Source organism: Diplotaxodon limnothrissa, linkage group LG14, assembly GCF_057381915.1.
Source record: "Diplotaxodon limnothrissa isolate DT_005_m linkage group LG14, D_limnothrissa_male_GT1.1, whole genome shotgun sequence".
Lineage (NCBI taxonomy): Eukaryota > Metazoa > Chordata > Actinopteri > Cichliformes > Cichlidae > Diplotaxodon > Diplotaxodon limnothrissa.
The window spans coordinates 621,150-638,469 of NC_140609.1; the positions used below are offsets into that span (position 1 = coordinate 621,150).

Consider the following 17,320-nt stretch of genomic DNA (forward strand, 5'->3'; position numbering starts at 1 on the left):
CCACACATAATAGAGGACACACTCTTGACCTACTGATCTCCAAAGGCCTGAGCATTTCAAAGGTTACTGTGTCTGATGTGGGCCTGTCTGATCATTACTGTGTTTTCTTTGAAAGTAAAATCTCAGCCCACATAAATATATCAACAGCAGTGATCACAAAACGGTGTATAACTGAACACAGTAGTGAGATCTTTAACCAGGTCTTCCCATTAACACCTGACCTGTCCAGAGGGTCAGTCAATGAGCTCGTCAATAGCTTCAATGCTAACATGTTAAATGTAATGGACACTATTGCTCCCATTAAGGTGAAGGTTATCTCTGGAAGGAAAAAGTCTCCATGGAGAAACTCCACACTGGTGAAAAATGAAAAAAGAGAGTGTAGGAAAGCTGAGCGCAGATGGAGAAAAACAAACCTCCAGGTTCATTATGACATTTATAAAGAGAAACTTCACAATTATAATTTACAACTGAGGAATGCAAGGAGGTCCTACTTCTCTGACATCATCACTAAAAACAGCCATAATGCTCGGGTCTTATTTTCTACAGTTGACAGGCTAACAAACCCTCCTGTGTCAGTGGCAGCTGAACTTCATTCGACCATGGCCTGCAATGACTTCGCCAAATTCTTCACTGAAAAAATCCAAAAAATTAGACAAGCAATTGGTACATCAACAGCAGATCCAGGATATGTACTGTGTCCACCAAAAAACTGTTTAAACACCATGAAACAGTTTCAACCTATTAACAGCAAAGACCTGGAGGACATCTTAGGTCAACTGAACTCCTCCTCCTGCTGTTTAGATGTCCTGCCAACAAGTTTTTTCAAAAAGGTCTCAAAGACTTTAGAGTCAGACCTGTTACAGATCGTCAACTTTTCTTTATTATCAGGTGTGTTTCCAGAATCACTAAAAACTGCTGTAATCAAACCTATACTGAAAAAGGACAATCTTGACAAGACACAAATGAACAACTACAGGCCGATCTCAAATCTCCCGTTTTTAAGTAAGATCATTGAAAAAGCAGTTTCCCAACAGCTCAGTTACTTCTTAAAACAGAATAATTGCTACGATGCCTTCCAGTCAGGTTTTAGACAGAACCACAGCACTGAAACCGCTCTGACCAAAGTGTTTAATGACACATGTCTGAATACAGACAGTGGAAAAATGTCAGTCTTAGTTTTACTGGATCTCAGTGCAGCATTTGATACAGTTGACCACAACATATTACTCAAACAACTGGAGAACTGGACAGGTCTTTCAGGAACTGTACTAAACTGGTTCAAAACATACGTAGAAAACAGGAAATACTTTGTATCAATAGGTAACTTCACATCTGAGCAGACAAGTATCACATGTGGAGTTCCCCAAGGTTCCATCTTGGGACCCCTTCTGTTTAACATCTACATGCTCCCACTGGCACAGATTATAAACAACAACAAAATAAACTATCACAGCTATGCAGATGACACACAAATATATATCACAATGTCACCAGGAGCCCGAGGCCCTGTACAGGCTCTTGGTAAATGCATTGAGGAAATCAATGACTGGTTGTGCCACAATTTTCTCCAGCTAAACAAAAACAAAACTGAGGTAATAGTCTTTGGCGCCAAAGAAAAACGATTACAGGTCACCAGAGAACTTCAATTTATACATCTAAAAACCACAAACCAGGCGAGAAATTTGGGTGTAGTGATGGATGCAGACCTAAACTTAGAAAAACACATTAAGACAATAACAAAGTCAGCTTACTATCACCTCAAGAATATATCAAGGATAAAAGATCTGATGTCTCAACAGGACCTGGAAAAACTAGTCCATGCATTCATCTTTAGTAGGCTTGATTACTGTAACAGCATCTTTACAGGTCTACCTAAAAAATCAGTCAGACAACTACAGCTCATTCAGAACTCTGCTGCTCGAGTCCTCACTAAGACCAAAAAAGTGGACCACATCAGTCCAGCTCTGAGGTCCTTACACTGGCTGCCTGTCCGTCAGAGGATAGACTTTAAAGTCCTGATGCTGGTCTATAAAGCTCTGAATGGTTTAGGACCAAAATACATCAGTGACCTCCTGACCCAGTATGAACCTTCCAGATCCCTCAGGTCATCTGGATCCGGTCTTTTATCAGTTCCCAGAGTCAGAACCAGACACGGAGAAGCTGCATTCAGCTTTTATGCTCCTTATATCTGGAACAAACTCCCAGAAAGCCTCAGATCAGCTGAAACACTCAGTTTATTTAAATCCAGGTTGAAGACTCACCTGTTCTCAGCTGCATTTGAATAAAGCACCAAATCCACACTTTAAGCTTAAATTTCAAAACTTACATTTAACTACTGATTTTATCTACTGTTCTGATTTTATCTGTTTTGATTTTATATACTGTTGTTTGTTTGTTTGTTAATTAGTTAGTTAGTTTATTTGCTTGTTTTATTCAATTTTAAATCATGCTTTTTATTTGTTCTTGTTTCTAATGTCTCTGTAAAGCACTTTGAATCACCTTGTTGTTGAATTGTGCTATACAAATAAACTTGCCTTGCCTTGCCTTGCCTTACTATAATAATTATTTTATCATATTTTGTAGACTTCAAATGCAGCAAAGAATAAGGCAGCGTACAGAATAGTCCAGGAAATTCCATCCAGCTCCAGTGATGATGATTTCATTGATGAGTGCAGTGATGATGAGTTCAGTGATAAGTCCAGTGATGATGAGAGTGGCTGCCAGAGCAGAACAGAGACATAGGAACTACGGACAGCCTAGGTGTGATGAACACAGAAGTGTTTGGAGATGCAGAGACTAAGATGTCAGTTTGTGTTTTCTTCCAGCATGCTACTAAGGGCTTGGTAATACTGTCCTGCATCGTTATAGAACTGTGTAGACTCAAAAATGTTTCTCTTGTTGGAGATAGTTTGCCATATTCAGGTGTAGGATTCACAGCTAGGACTGTTGATTGGTTTTGTTATTTACGTCTAAACATTGGGGCCTTATGAGTTGAAAGTTCCAAAAAAATTGCTGAGATGTTTTTCAAAGGATACAAGCAAACAAGTGTTTGTATATTTACAATAGAACACAAGGTAATTAATTTTTATAGTAAATTCACAGTATTTCATGCTAAGTGCTCAGGCGCATGTAGTCCACTGGAGTGGACAAGTTTATAACTTTATAAAAAAACATATTTTTGGGGAAAAAAAGAGTTGAACATTTTTTTTCATGTCCTGAGAAGAATAAAAGCACTTAAGAAAAAAATCTTGACCAAGGCTTTCATAATTCATGCATCAGAGGGTTAAGGTGTCGCGGATAAATGAGGGAGGGGCTAATAATCGGCTCAGTCATTTTTAATGATCGTTGAAAGCCCAGATCGTAATCGTGATTAAAATTCGATTAATTGAGCAGCCCTACTACATACCATGTCAAAGGACAGTATTACCAACTAGGAATGTTGGCTAGCTGATTACAGCCAAGACAGATGTCTAGTAAAAAAGGCTTGTGAAGCCACCTGCAGCGCTACAGCCTGAGAAAAGGCGTATGTGCACTGTTACAGCATTGCCACAGCTGATAATGCGAGTGTGTGATGGTAGTGGGAGTCGGCGCTAAGCTGGTTTCCAAAACAGAGTATGAGACAAACGGGGAGTTTTGATAGCCGAGCATTTCAGTGCTGATTATCGGCCCGTGTCGATAGATCACAGCTGTGTGTCTGCGAGACGATTTCCCAGCAGCTGCCAGAGCCATATCAGCATTTCTTTGGATAAACATGTTGAATGTGCTCTGCAACAGCCAGGCGGACAGATTTGGGCTGATAGTGTGCTTTATACAAATCATGATAAATCCCACACGGCCTCGCAGCAATGTTAGGCATGTGCACTTTGTCATATAATTCAAAATGAAGCTTTCTCCGGACGCAGACATGCAGGCAAGTGTATTCACACACGATAGAATAGAATAGAATTCAACTTTATTGTCATTGCACATGCACAGGTACAGGGCAACGAAATGCAGTTTGCATCCATCCAGAAGTGCTTTAGTGATATAGATATATTACAATATATATTAGCAATAATATAGATATGTGAGTATATTACAGAAATGGGTCTATTATGGTATGTTACAATGTACACGGTATGAAGTATGTTGTGAATATTCTATAAGTATGTACAGGCTGTAGTGAGTACAAGCTATGTACAGGATATAAATATGAAAAACTATACAGAATATGAAATAAATAACTTTACAGAATCTGGGATATACAGCTATACAGAAATGGGAACTATGCAAGTTGTAAACAGTTGTAGGATTAAAGATTATCGAATGTACAGAATGATTATTTACACAGAGCTATACAGTAGTGCAGTTAAGATAAGTGAGGGTGTAGATAGTTTCTGGATGGATGGATGCAGTGGTTCAGGCTGGAATTGAAGTGAAATTTATTTTGGTCAACAACAACAACACAGATGATCATTTTACATAAAAGTACTCAATCAATTCAGTGCACACGTCCAAATCAGCAGTTTGCTGAGAGACGCAGCAGCTGTAGATGACAGCCTGCAGGGGTTCTGCTCTACAAACAACATGCTGTCACTGATTGTCTTCATTAAGGTGAGTCAGTTTCACACTGTTGGCACAGCTCAGAGCCCACTGCACTCACATCTTTCCATACTGTGCATTTACATCCTACATGTGTTGATTCTGTGCCAGGACATTAAAACAGCTGAGAGCATACGGCGTCCCTCAGTCTGACCATCGTTGGTTTTTCTTATTTGCTTGCTTATTTCAGTTTTTCTTGTTTGTAAATGATCTGTTTCACTTTCATTCATTTCACTGTTAGTTTTATTATTATAACACAGGCGGTGTTTGGGAGGGGCAAACCAAACAAGCTGGGTGATCTAATCGAACACAGCACCACCATGAAGACGACTGGCACATTTAACAAAGACTCAGTCTGTGGACATTCACTGCATCCCTGCTTCCTTCACATTTGGTTCAAGTTAGCTAGAATAACTGGTGACCCACCGAAGAACATGTAAGAGTGAAAAACAGTCGTGAGTTAAAGGATGACAGGGTGAGGAGGTTATTTATGGATCAGTGATCATGGGGAATTCCTCAGATGCCGTTTGTATTCCTAGAGCCCAAATCCTGGTGTTTGGAGTCTTTGATGTGTCTTTGAAGTGATCCCACCAGTTTGGCAGCGGATGCTTTAGACCTTCTCAGGTTCGCTGCTACACGTTTCTGAGGTACTTTCCCCAATTTTGAATAGTTAAAGCTAGCTGGTGAGGCCGGCGTTACCTAAAGGCACGCTTTCTTTTTCTTTTCTGCCCGTTTACTGTTGGGTCCAAATCAGTCCAATATACTGACAAGTGAGACGGAGTGTAAATGACTCGTCTTCCCTGGATTCTGCTCATTGTTGTGCTGAACAAACTGGACCAGAGCGCCGCTCTCACAGGCACAAACCTGTGCTCGGAGAGGCTGTGTTTACAGTGGAAGAGAATGAATGGCTGTTCTGTAGTGAACAGCTGCCTGCTCACTGTAGTCCACTCAGGACTGCAGCGTGTTTACCTCCGAGTCAGGTTTCATTTCTCTGCAGCTCAGGAACAAAACTGCATCGCTTCACCCAGAAGAAGGAGCGCCTTGTGTCGCTGTTTGGGGCGCGGCTGGGAGGAGGGGCAAGCTCAGGGGGTGAGGGTGCGCGCGTGTGCGTGTGTGTCTGTGTGTGAGAGAGAAAATGAAAGAGTGACCATGTGATTCAGGAGGGGGCGAGAGGGCGGAGACAAACAGGCAGACAGTGTGTGTCAGCAGAGTGTTTGGCACATGGCTTTAGCCCAGTGTGTGTAATGACAGCCACAGAGTGTGTGTGTGCGTCTCTGTCTTTGTGTGTGTGTGTGTGTGTGCATCAAGGAGACACAGTGAGTGAGAGACCCTGATGAAAGGAGAGAGAGCAGCTTCCTGTGTGCATCCTGCTCACGTTCTTTGTTTGTGGCTTTTTTGTTTTTCGGGGTTTTTGTCACACCATCAGCGACATGTTTGTTTAGACCTGTGGTTTCACTGGACCCTCCCACTGCACAGACCCTCCCACATCTGCATCAGGTAAATTCAACATGAGCACTAACATTGGAGCAGAGGGAAGCAGAACATGGTGCAAACGTGGTGACGGACTTCACGGCGTGTGAGCTCATGTGGTTATTGTGACTTCACACGTCTACAGTAAGTCGGAGCTGCAGTCTTGCTAACTGGATCAATTCTGAACCAAATGGCGCTCCAGGTGTGTTTGTGATAGTCGAGCGGTGGCGTCGCTCCAGTGAGAGGCGGTTCATCAGCTCTCTGTGGTTTCAGTATTTCTTAGAGAAGGGGCTGTTCATATTTCTTGGCAACACCAGAGCGACATTTGGTAACATTTTCCAGCTGTGCGCCTCACACTGACGTTACTATCAGTGACGAAAATAAATGAGGTACTGTATGACATCATCTTATGAAAACACTTCTCATAAGTACCTGGCTACTCGTTTGTACTGGAAGACATCCATATGAGATTTTATAACCCAGTAACAGAGACACTGATGCTGAGCCTGCTGCAGCTGCTCCCTTCAGATTTGGTCTTTGTCCTGCCTGCACGGTTAGTGTCTGTGATACAGACTCAACAGGCCGAGCTTGGCGGTGGGACCTGTTCTCTGCAAAGCCTGAGCCAAACAAGCAGCGCTGGCTGACATGTTGCACTTACACTAATCCAGATGTGAATGTGCTGCGTTCAGAGCTGCTCTGCTCCATCAAATGACTGTGTGCATGTGAAAGGGTGCCTTGTAGTGACACAGAGTATGTGACCAGACGGAGCATCTTCTCATCAGCACCGTGCACTGACTGCTGGTTTTTATTTTTCTCAGGCCACTAACACTCTGTGGTAGGGAGCAGGTGGACGAGACTGGGGAAGTGGAGGCATGCTCTGGAAGAATGACAGTCAACAGAAGCGAGACAGAAAGGTGAACGCACATGGAGTAGATAGTGAAGATGGATGAGATGAAATACCTGGGGTCAACCATCCACAGTAACGGAGAGTGCACAAGACAGGTGAGGAAGAGAGAGCGTGGAGGTGAAGTTCAGGGCAGCAGATGGCAGTGAGACCTGCTGTTCGGTTTGGAGACGGTAGCACTGACAAAGACACAGAAGGCTCACGTTGTTGCTGCGAGTGAGCAGAAGAGATGTGTGTATATATATATTATCGTTTTAAAGCCTGGATCTGCTGGAGCAAACAGTCAGCCGTGCTGGTGTGTGGCCAGTTCAACGACGCACATCTGGACCTGGAGAAAAGTCCTGTTTGTCTCCAGCTTTGCCTCTGAAATCTGACACACACATTTTTGCACTTTTGTAACTCGAGCACATTTTTATTTTATTGATTTATCTTTAATGAAATGAGTTGAATTCCCCTCTGTCAAAGTTGGTGCCTGTCGTGATCATATGGTCTGCCTCCACCTGCTCCCCACTCTCACCACAGATCGCAGGGACTCATGCATGACCCCATCTGCTGACCTGTCCATCATCACTGCAAATAAGGAGTTCAGAGCCATCTGTTATTCCTACTGCACGACTTCACTGTGTCACTGCCCTCAGCCATGTCCTGCAGCAGCCTCACATCCTTCTCTGACACTCCTGACCTCCTCCTGCAGAAGCACAGTTCCTCTCTTGGTTTCTTTCACAGACACAGTGAAGCTCAGCGTCTCAAGGCTAATTCATGAGAGTAACTGTTGGATTACTACTTGCTAATGTAATAGCTAAAGGACCCAATTCTGGCTGATCAGATGTGTAGATTAAAACAAAAAAATAGCACATATGCAACTTTAACCGGATGCAAATGCAGCTTTCTGTGTTTGATCCCATGCATATATATTTGCAGCTTCAAACAGCCACAGATACATTTGATCCTTTCATCCTGTGACTCTCAGGATTTAGTTTCACAGCAATCACCTGCTCACATAGCCAACCAGGCGACATGTTTACTGAAAAAAGTGGACTCTATACTTATACTTTAGTGCCAAAGCTAGCTAACATTAGCCAGAATAGGCTACTGATCCTACCACAGGCTAGACATCCTGGACTGAGCTCAGGAAATGTAACTAAACTGAACATCAGGCGTCTTTTCACAGAGTGAAACACACAGTGTCGAGTCAATACTGTGTCCAGCCAGTTAGTGTCTTAGCACAAAGTTGCAGTTGTACCTGCAGGAGCCTGGGCCTGTGAGAGGCAGCTGTCTCTGAAACATTGGCTGCTTTATGGACCAAAGGGGAGAGAGAGACGCATACAGGCTGTGCTGTTGTCAAACCCATCAGAGCTGGAACGCAGCTTTCTGGGTGCCTGGCAGAGGAAACGGCAGCGCGGGGTTCCCACACTGCAGCAACTCTCCAGCTAGTGATAATAAATCCTTTGTTATGTGAGCTCATTCTGTGGAGAGCATAATCAGGCCAGGACAGAGGCACTCTATCCACCCCCAAACATCCACCCAGTCCCATTCTCATACCGATTTCAGCCGTGTTGGACCTGAACACGCTCCTGGAGCTCTACTCTTGCTGACAGCGATACTCCTGACCTCAAACGTGATCTGTGTTGGATTTATTTTCTTTGTTTTGTGGAAGGAGACGACTGTGCTGGGCATTCACCAGCAGAGGACGGTAACAGCCTTATAATTCATACAAATTATACTGTCTCGTGGCAACTCAGTGCAAGACCCCGTGTGAGTAGATTAATGAATGCTGCCTGTTGTGGGTTACAGATTTGGAGCAGTGATGAGAGCATCCGTTACATTCAGGCCGTTAGCATCAGAGCGCTCCTCAGTGGGAAGCTTCTTGAGTGTAATCGACCTCAGTCCGATTTATAGAGCCTGTGTTAGCAGTTAGCATCATCTGTGTGTGTCGATTACCTGGCGATCGTGTCCAGGTGTTTCAGACACGCTGCACAATCACAGAAACAATACAAAGCTCACGCTTTTGTTTCTGATTTCAGGAATTTGCTGACATTTGTGAGGCAATAACTGTTAGTAACAATAACTGTTACTGAGTAACAGTTATTGTTACTCAGTAACAGTTACTGAGTAACAATAACTGTTACTGAGTAACAGTAACAGTTATTGTTACTCAGTAACAGTTACTGAGTAACAGTTATTGTTACTGAGTAACAGTTACTGAGTAACAATAACTGTTACTCAGTAACAGTTATTGTTACTCAGTAACAGTTACTGAGTAACAATAACTGTTACTCAGTAACAATAACTGTTACTGAGTAACAGTTATTGTTACTCAGTAACAGTTATTGTTACTCAGTAACTGTTACTGAGTAACAATAACTGTTACTCAGTAACAGTAACAGTTACTGAGTAACAATAACTGTTACTGTTACTCAGTAACTGTTACTGAGTAACAGTAACAGTTATTGTTACTCAGTAACTGTTACTGTTACTCAGTAACTGTTACTGAGTAACAATAACTGTTACTCAGTAACAGTTATTGTTACTGAGTAACAGTTATTGTTACTCAGTAACTGTTACTGAGTAACAGTAACAGTTATTGTTACTCAGTAACTGTTACTGTTACTCAGTAACTGTTACTGAGTAACAATAACTGTTACTCAGTAACAGTTATTGTTACTCAGTAACTGTTATTGTTACTCAGTAACAGTTACTGAGTAACAATAACTGTTACTGAGTAACAGTAACTATAACTGTTACTCTCTCACCGAGGGATTTAAAAAGTACATCAGAGGAGTCAACCACACTGAACCGGCCAATGGCAGTAGATATGACGAGCAGTTTACATCACAGGTTTCTGGAGGGGTTTGTGGTAATGGCGCATCCACAGCATGGTTTAAACCCCCTGGGACAGTATAAACTGACTGAGATGCATCTGCTCAGATTAAACTGAAGGCCTAAAAATAACGTTTAGGGGAACGCAGGCGCCTCTCCGAGTAGTCTTTAGCCCTAAAACACAGTGAGTTACAACAGCTGTAAAAAAGCAAATAACAACAAAACAAATCAGAAAGAGAAAAATGTGAAATTAAGCTGAAAACAGAAAGTTCCAGGGTGCTGAGCTCACGGGCTGAGCAGGCTAAAGCAGCAGTCCCAGCGTGACTCGAACCACGACTTCCTGCGTGACACACCTGTGCCACCAACATCAACCTCCTGAGGCAGGCTCTGTGTTTACTTCTGTAAACCAGGACTGTCATCTTCAGATCAGTTAAAGTACCTTTGATCAAACCGCCCATCGTAACAGGTAATCGTACAGTGTGATGCTATCGGCACTGACAGGAAGTAGTGTGGAGGAAGCTGCGTCTTTATTCCAGAGTTAGTGGCGAGTTGAGTAAAGTTCCACCATGTGTGACCATTAAGCTACGTGTGGTTGATGTATGTTGAATGTGACATGTGGAAGAAACGCAGGGGAACGATGTTTTCGAGAGTCAACAGAACTGCCATTTACAACAAATGCTTCTGAAAAACATAGGTGTCTTAATAGTGTTTGTATGTGTAACCAAGTTTCATTCAGATTAGTCGCAGCCATGACGGAGGAGGTAGGGTCCAGTTACACACATACACACCTACGACGCCCGGGTAAGATCCAGGTTGTAGTCGAATCGAATGACCCCGTAAAGGTCAGCGTTTTGACCCACCACAGTGGAACCTGCACCGGCCTTTCAGTTTAACATGATGGACTGTCCGACAGAGCAGTCGGCAGAGGTTACGCCCACAGCTCGGTGATCTGCTGTTTGTGCACGCAGCCTGCGATACGACCTCTGCAAATTTCCCTTTCTTTCTCTCCTCCCTTCATTGTCTTTTGTCTTTTGTGTGCGGCGTGCCTGCAGGCCAGCGGCTCATCCCAAAACAAAGAATGATCACTCTCAGCCCGCTCGCCTCACTTCAGCTTCCTCTCTCTTCTCTTACCTCTCGCTCTGATGCTCGCACGCTCAGACGTGAACAGATTTTGTTGGTTTCTAATATAATTATTTCTCCTGACCAGCTGGGAGAAACATGCTGCAGCTGTAACCCACGCGTGCAGTTTTCCCACAGGGGTTACCATGGCAACAAAGGATTTTTGGCCACTGTCTGACACAGATGAGCTCGTGGCGCTCCTCTCTTTCACCTGCCTATGTGAGGCTCTCTGATGCTGAAGGGTGTGTCTGAGATCTCAACATGAAACTTTAATGTGAAAGCAGTGAGGAGAATAAACAGGACGTACGCGTGCGGTTTAAAAATGTCCATATCTGCTTTTTATAGGCAGGTGGAGTCCGAGCCGTCGCTCTTCTCTTTTAGACATTAGCTGATGCTAGTGCATGAGTTAGGACTGGACTGAGTTTCAGATGTGTTGATAATCTCTGCACACAGGTGTAAAATGTACAATCAACAGTTGTGTTAGCTGTCATACCTGCAGAGCAGCCAGCGTTTGCATGCCACAGTGTGAAAGGAGGCTTTCTGTTCATGTTACGGGTGAGATTAGACGTGAGAGGCTGAAGCAAAACTCCTTTAAGAACACGTTTAAAGAAATGTCTCATTGCTTCATGCAGGACAGAAAGTCCTTTGTTTTAATCTAATATGTGAGGAGGGAAGAAAGTGCACAGAGAACGTGTGCATTCATTAGCACATTATCCATGTTTTCCACTGAGTGACTGAGGGGCATCCAGTCAGTGTTTCCAGAGCGTCTCACAGTGAGCGGGGCTGCAGGACTGAACAATACAGACACAGAGCTGTTTGGCTGTGTGTGAGCTCGTCTGCTCTTTGGATCAGTTTCCATGACTCAAAGGGATATCCCACACCGCCTCCAGACCCCCACTCCTGCTCGCTGCCCTTCCTTTCCCTCCCCACCCTACCCCAGCCTCCACCCCCTCAGTGTCACTCCCTCCTTTCATAGTTTACCACCAACAATGTTCTTCGCTCACAGTGAGCCTGGTGGAGGACTTTTCAAGACGCGGCTCCCGGATGGATTTGAAGCTTTGTTTTGAGTGAGCATGTGAAGGACAGCATCGAAGACAAAAGCGAGGGAGGGAAGGGTGAGTGACACTGCAAATGTATGCGTGTTGAAGTGACTGGCAGCGGGACGGACACATGGTGTGGCGTTTGTCTGGTGACGAACGGGAAGATGTCTGGACCTGCTCCTAAAGATGGTGGTGCTTCTGGGTCGGCCTTCAGACATTAAGGCTTTTTGTTTGTGAGGCTGTGATGTCGGTGTCATGTAGACTGTTTATTAGATGCTCCAGAAAAACTGAGCCAGGAGTGCAATACCATAGTCGTTTGATTACTGATGCATTACTGTGTAAGCTGCCTTTAAAAGTAAAATTATTACCTGCAGTAATATTTAGATTACATTAGTATTTGATTACTTGATGCACATTTTATTTGTACAGTGTTACTATACAAAGTAAGTCATCAGATCCACGTAGGTCTTGTTAGCATAAAGTACTGGAGTACTGCCACTGACCCTGCCTCATCCTTCATTCAGACTCTAGTGGGGTCTATGATTAATAAAATGAACATGGTGAGCATGTCAGTGGTTACCTGTCCAGAGTGTTACCTGGCTCTCGCCCCATGGCAGCTGGGATAGGCTCCGGCCCTTCTGTGACCCTGAGTCAGATAAGCTGATGGATGGGCTGTTTTCACACACACTTCTGTGTAACCATGCCAACCATCCATTGGCCCCAGCCCGACTGTGACTCCACCAACATGTTGGTCGTTCCGATACAGCAGCACTGAAATAACAAGCAATGGGAAGATGCCTAAAATCAACAAACTTGTGGTGCTTTAAACAAACAGCTTTAAGTCTCACAGCCACACATACGTGGTTCTGCTCCGTGTTTTGTGCTCCACTGAGCGTGTGCGACCCTCGGTGTGCGTCGTCCAGCGCGCTGCAGCAGGCGGCGGCGCTCTCGATCCTCTTCCTGAGGATTACTGCGGTTCAAAGGGCCTCTTTGTCCCCACAAGCCTGGAATGCCTGTCTTTGGGAAACACTGAGCCAAGAGTCAGCAGAGCCACTGAGCAAAGGAATACCACGCTGATCTTCCCCCTGCGCCCCTCTTCTCCTCCACCTTGGACATGAGCGCTCCAGATGGGGCGATCGTGGCTCAAGAGCTGGCAGTTCGTCTTGTAATCGGAAGGTTGCCGGTTCGAGCCCCGGCTTGGACAGTCTCGGTCGTTGTGTCCTTGGGCAAGACACTTCACCCGTTGCCTACTGGTGGTGGTCAGAGGGCCCGGTGGCGCCAGTGTCCGGCAGCCTCGCCTCTGTCAGTGCGCCCCAGGGTGGCTGTGGCTACAATGTAGCTGCCATCACCAGTGTGTGAATGTGTGTGTGAATGGGTGGATGACTGGATGTGTAAAGCGCTTTGGGGTCCTTAGGGACGAGTAAAGCGCTATATAAATACAGGCCATTTACCATTTTACTTTCTGATACCTGACTCGAGATACTCAGGTATCAGAGCTAAAAAGGATCCTGATCACAGAGCATCTGAGTGTAAAAGATGTTTACTAGAATAAATATGATCAAAACTAAGAAATATCTTACGATGTTTTAACTATACTCTACTACTGCATTAAAACCTTTGCTGGGCAGCAGAAGTCTGTGTTAATATGAAGGAGAGGAGCATCCTGTTCTGTTAATTATTATTAGGACTCTAATGTGGCTAAAATCACATTTCCAAAAGGTTGATTCTGACGTTTTCAGTTCGGACAAACGTTTCATCATCATCCAGCTGACTGCAGGTTTCTCCAGTCTTATAAACAGGACATTTACACAATAACTGAAACCAGCCCACTGAAGGAACGATGGGCTGGGAGGTCAGCTTATGATCATTAAGATGCAAATTGGCATTGATCAACAACCATTGATCATTGATCAATGGTCCAAAAAGTCAGAATGGTCCAAGACGTCACCTGGATGAGTGACGTCTTGGACCAGTAACTATAACTATCCAGATGAACAGAATCAACCATTTGGGATTTGCTTACCTGGATGATTGAGCGTGCAGCAGGATATTTGAACTGGTTATGTTAGTCAACCAGTTTCAATCTGTGCATTGATTTGGTGGGAAGAAACAGACTAAAAGTCACTAAAGCAAGCAGAAGAAATGATGAAAACAGTGAAGGTAAGCTTGTCACATTGCACACATGTTGATCCAGCCACACTCAGCAGAGGCCTTCACTGTCATATAATGTCATTTAATGACCGCTGGCTGTGTGACGCAGGCTGTTCGTGTAGGGCTAAACTGTAGAAATCAGGAGTTCGTGGAAAAGCCCGTCTCTGTCAGTCACCAGCTGTTTGTGTTGAGTGAAGCAGGCATGCATGGCTACTCTCTCCTGGTAATTCAAACAGCTTCCAAAGCTGAGAATTTCTCATTGTCTTAAATGCTGAAAATGGAAGCTTTTTCTTGCTGTGGAGTTACAGGAACATGCCCGTGGGAAACCTAAAGAAGAGTGTACCTAAAGAAACGGCACCTCAGTAATTTGTTATTCCAATGCTGTGACTGTGAGGACCACAGATTAAGAGCTATTTTTGTACTCCTTCAGCCAATCCCTGAGCCTTGTTGCCCTAAATGGAAGACGTTCTCTCCTCGTTTCGGTTGTTTCACTGAAACTTTCAGCTCTCTGAACCTTTCCAGCATCCGGTGCAGTATTCCTGTACAACTCGCAAGCAAGTGGAAAATATGAGCCGACAAACTCGGTGGGACAATGGCAATGAATCAACAACTTACTGCAGCAAACACAAGGGCGCTTTTCAAAGAAGTAAAAAATGTGTTGTTTTGCAGTTGCTTCCACTCGTACGTTGGAGTAAAGCAGCAGCCAGAGACACTGAGTCATCTGTGCTGTGGGTCCAGCTCTGCACCTTAGTCAGAGCTGCCTTTTAGCAGCGCTGGATCAGTGGTTTGGATAATGACAACACGGATGCCCTGAGGTATCATCGCTGCTGTCACTGGAGATGTGCACGTGATAATGACAGCCCTCTGATCCTCACAGCTGCTGAGATGCAGTTTCACACTTTGATGACAAACACAGTTTTTCATGTCTGCTGTTTGTTCGGTGTAACCAGCAATCATCTGCAGTCACCTGAGCATCAGGCTGTGCAACACCGTCAGCTGGTACAATGGTGTTCGTGCCAAAGGGCACGCTGGTAGATGCACGATGACATAAAGACCCTGTTTGTGCATCCAGGTGTCTCGTGCTTTTTTTAATGGACACGATCCCCAAAACCCTTTGCGGTTGTCAGTCTCGGGCTCTTCAGCTTCACTGTGGACATCGAGCTGCTCAGAAACACGTGAGCAGCCTCATGTTGTGGATCCTTCATATTCCTGTGACTGAAGTTTGGTTTTAGGCTGAGAACAACTTAACCCTGATTCCACATCTCCATCGTTTTTCTGTTAGCCTAGCCGCAGCTAGCTATAGCATGAACACGCGTTCATTTTTTGCTTGTCCCACTTGTCCCACCGGGGCAGCAGCCATAGCGTCACCTTTATTGGTTTGTTTTCTTTGGGAATGACGGAGCATTTAGAGCCGCCGCACTACGTCAGACTCTTTCACTTTGCCCTCATCTTCTACCACTTGTGTGTGTGTCTGCGTGTGTTCTTACCGCTCTGTGGTAACACACGACAGCTGGTGTGTTTAGCTGCCTGCTGATGATGGCGTCCCTCCAGCAAGCAGCGTTTCATGCCAGAATAATAAATCTGTGTTTACGCACGCTATCAGACTACAAGGGCTACAGCAGGATCTCAGTGTGCAGAGATTTACATTTTAATATGTGTGGCGCTTGGCTTGGTTTTATCTGTGGAACAATATCATTTAGACCAAAAATGGGACGTGCCATTGGCCAAGCGATAAATATGAATGATCTTTATTCTGCAAAAAAAAAATCAGCCCTGGAGCGTTGTTGTTTTCGATTCATTGATTTGAACAACACTGGGCTGTGAAGCCAGTTTCTCACACATTTGGTTTCCAAACCAAATCTTATTTTAAAAAACAAACAAATCTGCTGCTGTACCAGTGAAAGGACACCGAGGAGCTTGTCTAAGCAGATTAAGTTTTGCTTAGGATAACTGAGCCTCATGTTTACAATAAAAACACTGAAAAAGCAACGACTCTGTTTCCACAAACTGAAGTGCATTTGCTGTGGCCTCTTGGGGGCACTGGAACAACCTGTGAGACAATTTATTTTCTAAATTATTTTCAGATATAATAAACAGTCATCAGTTTAAATATATTTATGACACTTGGGGCAGAGCTTAGCCAACAGTGACTCAAAGATGAGATTTCTGTGGTTACGTTATCGACCAAAGTGAAAAATAACGACAGAAGACGTATCTGCCACAGGTCGGGCAGAAACTGTGCTCATAAACGAAGCAAGTGTTATTCACTTTGCAGTCACACATTATGTCATCTAACTCTAGAGAAACAGCTGAATATAATTCTACCTGAGGCTGTGCTGATTATAAATGAGCTAACATTACCCACACATCGACTGTGGCCAACACTGTGCTGAAATCTCTGCTCTGTAGGAAACAGTTGGTCCACTACTTTAAGAAGTACCTTGAAGGCCTCGGTTCAACTTTCATGTTGGAGCCGTTTCTCAGCCACGACTAGAAGCCTACAGAAACTGCCAGCAGCAGATTCTCGACGTCAAAATATTGGTTGAGTAACATTAAAATGTATTTGGAGCGCGGATGAATGTAAGACTGATATTCACTCTTCTGTCAGCCGTGCTCTGGCCCATCACTGAATGCTCTCCTAAGTGCCTTTGCATGAGGCTTTTTCACCACTACGTAAAAACCACCAGCTACTTGTTGTCACTGGGCCAGTACAGGAGGGCAGAGCCGTGGGCGCAGCCTGCTGCTGCTGCATGGCCACCATATAATAATCTAGCTCTCAGATAGTAGGAGAAGTATGCAAGACATTACAAAAGAAGGCTAGCTTTAACAGCCGATTAAAAACCCAAGAAAAAGTCCAACAAGGAAAAACCCCACAAACAGAAAGGGATAAAAACAGCTGATCCCAGGGTAAGAAAGGCAGCTCCTGGAGGAGCAGAACCAGGACAGGACTGTTTATACACAATCGGAGGGGAGGGAGGCACAAGTGAAAGGAGTTAAAATGCCAAAGGACAATCAGACGATGACAGAGACAGTAAAACTAACACTCAGAAGAAAACTAAGCAAACACCAACAGGAAGACGAGAGAGAACTCAAACTGCTGCCAATAAAAAGCATCCAAAGATAAGAGAATAATAAAGAAATGAAAACAAGGAAAAACAGAACAACACTTTGTGAATTTTCATTTGTGTGAATGAACCAAGAATCCAGAAACAAGTAAACAACCTTCAGGCTCAGA

At 44.2% G+C, this 17,320-nt stretch overlaps 1 protein-coding gene across 1 annotated transcript in view; it reads left to right on the forward strand.

The window, feature by feature from the left end:
• The first annotated feature begins 11,911 nt into the window (after positions 1-11,911).
• Positions 11,912-17,320, forward strand: part of phldb1b (pleckstrin homology-like domain, family B, member 1b) — a 102,390-nt gene continuing 96,981 nt past the window's right edge. The window contains 1 exon segment of the mRNA XM_085371597.1: positions 11,912-12,009. The gene's annotated coding sequence lies outside the window, so the exon portion shown is untranslated.